Source organism: Diadema setosum, chromosome 5 (assembly GCF_964275005.1).
Source record: "Diadema setosum chromosome 5, eeDiaSeto1, whole genome shotgun sequence".
NCBI lineage: Eukaryota > Metazoa > Echinodermata > Echinoidea > Diadematoida > Diadematidae > Diadema > Diadema setosum.
In genome coordinates this window covers 28009605-28019521 of record NC_092689.1, presented here as the reverse complement: position 1 = coordinate 28019521, position 9917 = coordinate 28009605, and the positions used below count along the sequence as shown (strand labels likewise).

At 38.4% G+C, this 9917-nt stretch overlaps 1 long non-coding RNA gene across 1 annotated transcript; it reads right to left on the bottom strand.

Annotated features, from left to right (window-relative positions):
• Positions 1–3784: 3784 nt before the first annotated feature.
• Positions 3785–5733, bottom strand: LOC140228386 (uncharacterized). The gene is made up of 3 exons (XR_011901239.1): positions 5549–5733; positions 4386–4557; positions 3785–3886 (listed from the first exon to the last, which is right to left on the bottom strand). It is a non-coding gene; the product is annotated as an uncharacterized lncRNA (long non-coding RNA).
• Between the last annotated feature and the right edge of the window lie 4184 nt (positions 5734–9917).

The window sequence follows — 9917 nt, the reverse complement described above, 5'->3', positions numbered from 1 at the left end:
ATGAATCATAAGTTGGCTTGAAGAACATCTTTCACTTGTCCACACATTGAACATCCTACACAATCATATCAAATGAAATATCACTTGATTTAATTTGTTTGTAAATCACTTCAGTTAAAATTATAGAAACAGCTGTTCATAATCTTTAAATCAAAGGTAAAATCTTTGACAGAAAAACACTGTGGCACTTATAGGTAAATATGGAACGAAATTTGGCATCAAACGGGCAAAATGAAACAAGTATATCAGAATTGCTCTGAATTAAGAAGGGTTTTGTTTTTGAAATGGCCTTTTTAAACCTTTACCTTTGAATTTCAAGAGAAATGGAATACATGTAAAACTAGAAATATTGCTATGGTAAGTGGTATACATCCACCATAATGCACGCTTCTCCCAATAGGTCTATGTTATGTCTTGATGTGTGACGACAGTTTCACATAAGTGGCAAAATAGTAAAATGAAAAATGTTACAAGTGTCACAAATATGTTGAGTGTTTACTTTCCTTGAACTAATTTTAATTGGATAATAGCTAAGAGAGAGTCTTATAGTCTAAGAAAGCAGGTATTTGGGGATCGAGGAAAGTTCTTTGCTTTCATAATGCACATGAACAGATTTTATGTCCCATGTGTATATCCACTTCTTCGCAGTAATAGATACTTACTGTCAATACACTGTTAATGTCTGTCTACCTGTGCTTATCAAAATTCCTCTTACTCTGTCACGAAGAAAACTACATTCAACTTGACGCATTATAAGACAATGTACAGTGAGTTTTGATTAAACCAAAGTGATACCCCTTGCTCTTCACACAAGAAACACATTTGTATCTCAGAAAAAAAGTAAACAGATTATGCACCATTAAGAAATGGGTAGGCCACAGATATGAATTGGATGGCGGTAGTAGACATACTGCATGTACATGTATTATTATCGCACTGTTTGTCACCATCAATTATATTTTAAAGTACAATATTTCTTCCTATAGAACACAATTTTATATACTGGCGCATTTAGTGAAAGAGATTTGTATCTTCATTATGTAACAGCACACTGGTCATATCATAATGTAGTATCAAATCCATGTAGTGAGTGCTTGTTTTGCACGCTGCGTAAATACAGCTTTATATCCGACTGGAGAGAAGTCATGACCCCCCCCCCCCCAAAAAAAAAAAAAAAAAAAAAAAAATGAAGATGTGTGAACCCGCTGAAAAGTCGTGAGTATACTGAGGCAAATGTCTATGGGAAATGTGTGTTGTAGCAAAATCAAACCGTCCTCAATGGGTTAACATGGTCTTCTCTATCAGTTCACCACTGAACAGTAACTTTTGGATGAGGATCACATTTCTATAAGTAAGTTTTGACCATCAGGCTAAATCTAATGGCAATCTCCTTACAGTTCTCCCATCTGTTGAGGTAATCTCACTTTGCACAACACTGCCCACTGGCACTGGTAAAACAGTCCAGGACCAGTGAAAATCACCGTTGGACCAGTAACTGTTCGGAATGGACCATTAAAGATGGACAAACTGGGTACCTACTGGTCAAACAGATGGGTATGGCCAGTAAAAAAAGAAAAGAAAAAAAGATGGGTTAGTGTGCAGCCATGTCATGCAAACCATTCAATTGTCTGCTCATGTCTCGTACACCGCAGGTACTACTGTATGTACATGTATATCAATCTGTTCGAACATACTACAACACACTGCTCAAATGTAGTGAATGCTCTCAAGGAAATAAATAACTTAACAGAATATCGCTAGATCTACGCAAGGTCAACTTAAGCAAGGTTGATTGCACTTCATATTCATTCTAAATAAGAAAATATAGATTTAGAAACGGCAGTGGCAATGACAGGAATCTTCATGAAAGTAAAGCTCATGCTCATGTATTTTTTCAGATTACTGGGAAACACGTAAGATCCTATTGTACATAGAAGCTATGTTGAAGTTTGTGTTTTGCTTTTGTGTGAGCTTGGAGATTTAACTTCAATATAAGTAAAGAGAGGGCAGGTATATGATTCAAAGTGACCAAATCCTCACCCTGTTACTCACAATGTAAAAACCTCAAGAGTGATTTAGTTTTCCACTACCATCTGAACCTTTAGAAATTCTTGACTCTCCTTTGGCTGTAAAAATATACACTGCAGTCAACCTATATTTGTATGGTCAGCACTTGGGATTAGTATCATTTTGGTGAACTGCTTCAGTTGCCAATATTCCTGTATCAAGTTAGTAGGCTCCGCCTGCAAAGAATATGTACACTACAAACACATTTTATAACAGATTTTTCAATTGATACTGCATCTGGTGCATGTGTACCTCAAACGGGGAAGGCAACCTTTACTATGATTTGCAATGAATTCAAGTAACATGAAAAGATTTCCTTGCTCATAACTATGATGGAAATCACACTTTAAACTCAGTGTTAAGAGGCCAGAGACATACAATCATTGTAAGCAGCAAAACAAGAATTGTATTTAAGGATATTCTTTTAAATTCAAGTTAACATACTTGAGACATTAAAGCTCCAAATGAGAATTTGTTGCCTAAATTCAGCGGAGGTAAAAGGTTTCTGTCCTATCAATGGGCCAGAAGAAGTAAAACCACCATGAATTTATTGGGATATAACGTTAATCAACTTTCCTATCTTAAAGAACGAATTGCTGGAAATATTCAAAGCAATTTCCAGAATCGACCTGAATCTACTGGGATATTTAAGTTGATCAATCTCTGTACCTGGAATGGTAATTACTTGTAATATATCCTAATCTTGTGAGACAGGGTTGGATGAAATATTGGTGCGCTCTTCGTGTTGGGATATTCCAGCCCAAATGTGCACTACACAGCCAAAGTTGAAGCAACCCCTGCAGAAATGTTGGTGCAGGTGCAGACGCGAGAACTGTTCCTTCCACCTCCATGAGAAGGCCATCTGGTGCAAAAGGAATCCCACATATTACTAATAGGGACTTTCTGATTGTGTGGACATGGCCATCTTTCTTGTACAAGAGTGGTTCCAGATTGCTACAGTTCGTTTGTCACATCTGGGATGATATTGCCCATTTTGATTTCCAGTGCACGTCGTTCACTACGTACTGCTACGACGTCATGGCTCCCTTCCCTCCAACAGGCTGGCGAGTGGTTGCACTAAGTGATGACATCACTCGTGTTCTGAATATAGGTGGCCATGAGATCCTTGGCAGACGCGTTTGCAATTCAGGCGTTGGGATGTACTGGAGAACATGGAGTATGCACAGTTCCTTAAAACGACGTCATTACTTCGACGTCGACATTCAGGAGGGGAAATCGAAAAGTCCCTATCGTTGGATGTGGTCCCGCAGGTTTCTGGGCAAATAGTGAGGAATGAATTCACAACAAATTTGTTAATAACAACAAACAAACTTTTATTCACATTTTATTAACTGCAATCAAAAGTGCAACATTCAAAAACATTAAATTATCAGTTAGTTTCAAACCCTGGTTTACATTGAAAATGTTACTATATGTATTATCTATGCTCAAAGTAACCATCACCTTTTATATTATTTGAGGTTGATGTGAAAAAAGAAGAAGCAGCATAATTGCAAAACTTATCACATTTGCTTCAATAATAACTATCAACCCCTTTTTTTTGGGGGGGGGGGCGCAAATAGTTAACTTACAACTCTATAAACATTTACTTTCCACAAAGCATTTGGAATGTACAAAGGCTCTTCTTATTTTGTGACAAAATATCCAATCAAATATAGACTCATTCCCTTTCAAATCATATTTCACTTTACACAAACCTGTGGTATTACAGCCAGGGTCTTCCAAGATGGGGGCCCTTTTGATGAGAGTCCTTGCAGCTTCAGAGTATTGTAAGGGTGAAGAGAACCCAAGTGTGAATCTATGGACAGAGAAAAAGAAAACAGGAAAAAAAGGGGACAGTTTACCTCATTTGAGATAAAGGAATTGGTCACTTTATCTGATTGATTATTCATAGGAATTACAATCATGTCATATACGTCCTACATATAATCTAATAGGAAAATCATAATTTACAATACTTGCAAAGTCATTCTTTCTGCAAAGGTATTATAAGAATTTATAGTAATTCACAGCCTATCATGGACCACACATACATGTATCTTGCCACTTGTTAACTGATGCTACATCCAGCAGTCATGGGGCCATCATGCCACTGCCACACAATCAGTAGTGCTGATAAGTATAGGCCCTACCCAAAAATGGACATGCATCTTCTGGTGTTACAAGTCACAATTTATCAAATGATAGCAAGACCCAGGGCTGAACTCATGTAACTACGTGTACATCATGTAGTATTGTGCTCTGCATGGTTCTTTCTCGTTTTAACTACAGTACTTATGTGTCATTAAAAGACTTACCATTACCAAGTATGCTTGATAACGTCCTTGAAGAATTCTTGAATAATCTTTGCTCTCCACTGACTTCCAGATGGTTAGAACAGATGTATTCCTCACCTCTGTCACATCCATTCACATGTGACATGAAGTTATCCACAGCTTGGTAGTGGAACAGCTGCATTTAGCTGCTTGTCTAAATAACAACAACAACAACAAAAAGAAATGTGTAACTGGTAGCGTTATAATGTGAGGTTTAGGTCTTACATCAGTTTCTTGTAAGTGTTTATTGCCTTGTAAATTCAGAAAGGGAAAATGTTCGCGTCACAACTGCTTCCAATAAGAATAAAAGTTTGCGAAGGTAGGAATGCACTGATGAATATTGCAAGTGACATCAACAATAGGTTCATACATTTTACTGGAACTACCCTGTCATGATCCTGAATGCCACAGTCCGCAGCCCCATTACGCTATGCGTATGGGGCTGCCGGTCGCAGTTAGCACAACCCTAACCCAACAAGACGCCAGGCAAGGCATGGCGTTGTGTAGACTACAGCGACAGGACTGTACTCTACCTCACCGATACATTTACTAGTATTATAGCAGTCCAGCCAAGTCTAGCTGTGTGCAGCTGCTACATAGGATTAGACATGTTTCAAGAAAGATCAAGGATTGATGCTGTGAATTGAGATCAACATAATTAATACTATAGGTTAGTCATGTTTGTTAGTTGTCTTTGTTCTGACATCAGATTCTATACTAATCTAACAAAACAAAACAAAAAACTGTTAGATGTCAACTGGCATAATTTTCAAGCTGTGGTAGTGGTACCATTATCATGTAGTACCGGTAACTCACTAACCTAACTTAGTAACTGCTTTAAATTTGTGACATGCACAATTGTCTCGATAATGGTGTACTGTCACATAGACACGGACACTATACAATACAGTACAGTGCAGTGCACTCCCTCTGACATGACCTGTATAGTTTACTAGTTTGGCTGTAGTAGTGTTATTGTTGGGACTTAGTATAAACAACATTTCGACAAACAGGCCTTAGAACTGTTAGTGGTCTGCACACTATATACTAAGAACATTCTAGCTAACAATGTTTTTAGATCCTCAGACAGACTCTAAGTCAGTTGTGATCCGTCAAGGCGTCATGATCACCATACACTCACTCACCGTGACATTACGAGAAGTGGTCAACACGTCTGGTCTAGTGCCGAAGTTGTGCATCAGTTAATGGCCTTCTGTCGACTGCGTGCTTGAATTGAAGATCCTTACAGTTGCACGTTTTTTACCAGCTGAAGCGCGATAATAAATGTTTAATCTTGCTAGTCAGCTTGATACACTTGATGATCGACACATTTTGGATCAATACAAAAGTTGCTCGGTTACATTCGGTTACGTGTAAGCTGTATGCAGCGCGATCATCCTGCGTGAAAATCTACCGCTCGGCGACACGTACGTCGTCGCCGCCGCTCCAGACATTTGAATGAGTGGCCAATTTGGCTAGTTGTACAGATGAGGGAAAAAAAAGAATAACTAAAATAATCATACGTAAATTTTTAAGTGAATAAATCATTATAAATATTTTGTAAACATTTTTATTAATTTTTTATGTGATTTCGTCCATTAATTGGGTATATCATTCAGAAAATTACACTGGTGTTTGATAATCGCAGGAATTGATTTCTTTCTTTTCGCTTATTGGTCAACCAGTTTGGCGGTAGGTATTCTCGTTATCAGAACGTGAATTTAATAATCGTAAAGCCTCCGAAAAACAGTTCCAAGATTACAGGTGTATTGACACTTTGTCTTAAAACACGTACTTGCAAGTTTTATGTATACCAAGATATGTAAAATGTGTTCTTTGAAATAACCTTTGTATCCACTACCAAGTCTTCCAAGATGTAATGTAACATGTACATGCATAATTGGTCTTTGTTACAAGACTATTCAGGGTAACGACAAGTAGGAAGACCTACGCTCAAGGATACCTACCCGTTCCCGCACCAACGAGTACTCCTAGACGAACTTACTTGCTCACAAGCCCGATACTGGCACACAGGCAGAAACGCCTACCCCAAATGTACCGCTAGTTTTTAGTGTGTATGGTAGGAGAGCGTTGTTTTGCCCGACATATCCCATAACTGAATTGCTTGATTGAATTGCTCGTCAGCCTAATGATTTGAACAGATGTTTTGTGTGTTTGAACTTGTCTAAGCGACTTAAAATCTACCTTGCCAGGATCGTGTACCTGGAAACTTTGCCCATTCGACGTCTGACCTCCACGGATACTCGCTGAGAATTCTACTCTTTTCCCCCTACAAGCACAGTGCTTGCTCACTACAGGACCTCGTGGCATGATAGAGATGCTAACTTTGGTTAGATCATGCTAGGTCCATGGTTAGATCAACTTTCTACTACTTGACTACACGTAAGTCCCTGCACGTAAGTTCTTTTACTTCTCGATGGCGTTTAGCTACCAAGAAAGATGTAGTCGTACGCACACATTCAAACTAATAACAACTTTGATGTCTGTAGATCACGACTTCGTACGACATTGCATCCTATCGTTTTTATGGCTGTCAAAGATGTCTCAGCTAAGTTCATTGTCAGCAACATAGTTCAGTTGAATTGATAATGATAATGCATGTCAATCCGCCAAGCAATGTTGCTCTCTAGAAGTGATTTTTCCGTTAGTTACCACAAGATAAACTTATTTCACGACTTTCCTTGTATGACGGGGCGCAAGCAAAGTGCGTCATGTCGTGCCATTCAGTTCTACCTCAAGAGGGCGGTATATTTGGCAGGCTGTGTCGTACAGGGGTCAGAAATTGGAACACTTGTGTCAGTGTCAGAAATGGGACAAGTGAATGCCTCCAAACCAAATGTGGATCATCTTAGTCTGTGTCAGAGATTCATGAATCACAGATTGCTATCGTGAACATGCTTGTTACATAAATATGCATGCAGCTTTATAATAAAATGACAGGCCTTTCATTGTTTATAGATATTACTATGCACTATAATAATGCACTCTTGTACGATATTTGGCACTGATTAACAGAATAATCCTTAAACTCCGAATTTGCGTGGCCCTATTGTAGTGACAGTGCCCCTTCTTTCCTCTCGCTCCGCCTTCATAATGTCGAATTCGATGAACTAGTCCTGAGTCTGGCAAGAGACTAAGACGGAAGAGGAGGGAGTGTCGAAGAAAGATGGCGAATGAATTGCGGGCGGAGGAGAGAATGTGACAAATTAATGGTGGGTGATTTATTAGCAGACGACGGTGTGCAGATTGAAAGCCCGTAAGTGTGTTTGACGGGTTGCTATGTTCCCAATCGCTTTTGATGGCAGCGCTATGCACAAGAAGCATGCTGGTTGTAGGATAGGGCACAACGGTGCTCTTCAACTTATGGCTCAATCCGTCGTTGGCGCTCCGCGCAGCTGTGAGTTTGACGAAGCGACCGACTGCGTCGCGCTCGTTACCAATGGCGTGGGATGGCGCCTGACTGATTTTCATCGGAATTGGGCGAACCCTTAAAAGTCGGAAAAAATGCTGGATAGGATTTATATATCCATTAGCGTTCGGCCGCGATGAAAGTGTGTCGGTGATGAACGGTAAATGATGCTATCATTCTTCTTGTCTGGATTACGCTTTACAATCTTTGCGACGTGCGAGAATACACTACTTGACTTACACATTCTATCTGCCAATAAACAGATGTGCCCACCTCATGTCTCTCTTTTGAATCCGCTTACGGTTGCAATATAACGTGTTGCTATGACAGGCGAATCACCTTCCGATGTGATGTCACAACAAAACTTACAGATAGACATTAAACAGTGCTGAGAGAACTTGCTGTCTTTGCGCAACTTCCGGGTACAAACGTCAGACTACATGACGCTGATCGACATGGTTACATAATTTTATTTCTCAACAAAAAGCACGAGAGAATGATACTTAGGAAGAGTACAAAAAATTATAAGATAAAATAAGGAGAAAGGGGATGCACATTGAGACTATAAATCCAATTTCATATAAATGAAGTTTTCACATGAATGAAGTCACTAGACACTGATTATACCCGGGTATAACGTCCTCTGGTTTTATCATGTCACAAACATAGTGACAGTAATATTGTAATGATAACAACAATGGATTGGTGATGATAATATTGATACTGCTGCTGCTTTGGATACTACTACCAATAACAATGATGATGATGATGATGATGATGATGATGATGATGATGATGATAATAATAATAATAATAATAATAATAATAATAATAATGATAGTAATAATAACAATAGCAATAATAAAGAAGCGTTACTCTTTTTGTTTTTAGCATTGTCAGTTCTGTTGTTGTCATTTTGATTATCATTTCTAAAAGAAAAAAAAAAGATGTACAAGGAATTGATGTTGCAAACACCAGCTACGTCAGTCAATCAAAATAAAAAATCACAAAGCTGTAAGTCTGGATACGTCATGAACCAAAACATTTAAAGGGATGGTACAGTATTGGTGGAGATGAGAATTGGGGGTTAACTTTTTGGGAGATACCAAGAAAACACTAATGAAATAGTACAGAGCATACCATTCTAAGAGGAATTCATTTAGATTATTTGATGAAAATTGGGTTTGGAATGACTGAAACATCCAAAAACAAAGTAAAACAAAGCGATCATAAAAAGTGTGGGTCCCACACTATCTAGAATCGCTCTGTTCTTGATATCTCAGCCATTTCAAGACCAATTTTCATCAAATAAACGTTGGATTCTTCATGGAATTAAATGCTCTTTCATATTTCATAACAGGCTTCTCATTATCTCACCAAAAAACTAACGGTTAGAAACCTGAAATTAGGTCTCAACCAAAACTATACGATCCCTTTAACGAGCATTGGCAAGTACTGTATTGATCCCGTGACAGTGCCTTGGTCAAGTGACAGTGATATCCTTTGCTTACTGTGTGTCATTTTCTTGCATTGAAAAAAAAAGAAAAAAAAAACTTTGAATGAAAGAAAAGGAATTTTATGTAGTTTTGTGCTTGTCCTGTCTGTTCGAGAGCAGAAAATTCCTGCGTTACAATTTTTCAATCGGAATTGGAGTCATTGGGCATTTTTTTGTCTTGTATTTCTATTGCCAGCAAATATGGCGTTCCTGGTACATGAGCAAATGATAATCAAGGCTTGTGAGACATTATTGTACCAGAAATGTTACAGTCACGTGATTTCTACAGCCCCCTCCCCCCCCCTCTCTCTCTCTCTTTCTCTCTGTTCTCGATAGGATGCTTCCAACTTCACACATTTTTATCTCCCATCTGCCTCTTTAAAATCACAGCTTTTTATGATGTTCGGTAATCTAGTTTTGATTTTTTTTTTCCGAATGAAAATTACACATTCTCACGATGTAGTTTCTGGCATGATAACCTTACGATTATATTTTTACTCGGCTCTTTTAAGGAGGAAAGTCAAGAACTTTTTTGTGTTTTTTAAAATAAGAAGAAATCTCCCTTGATTTTCTTCATATTGCTGTGCTC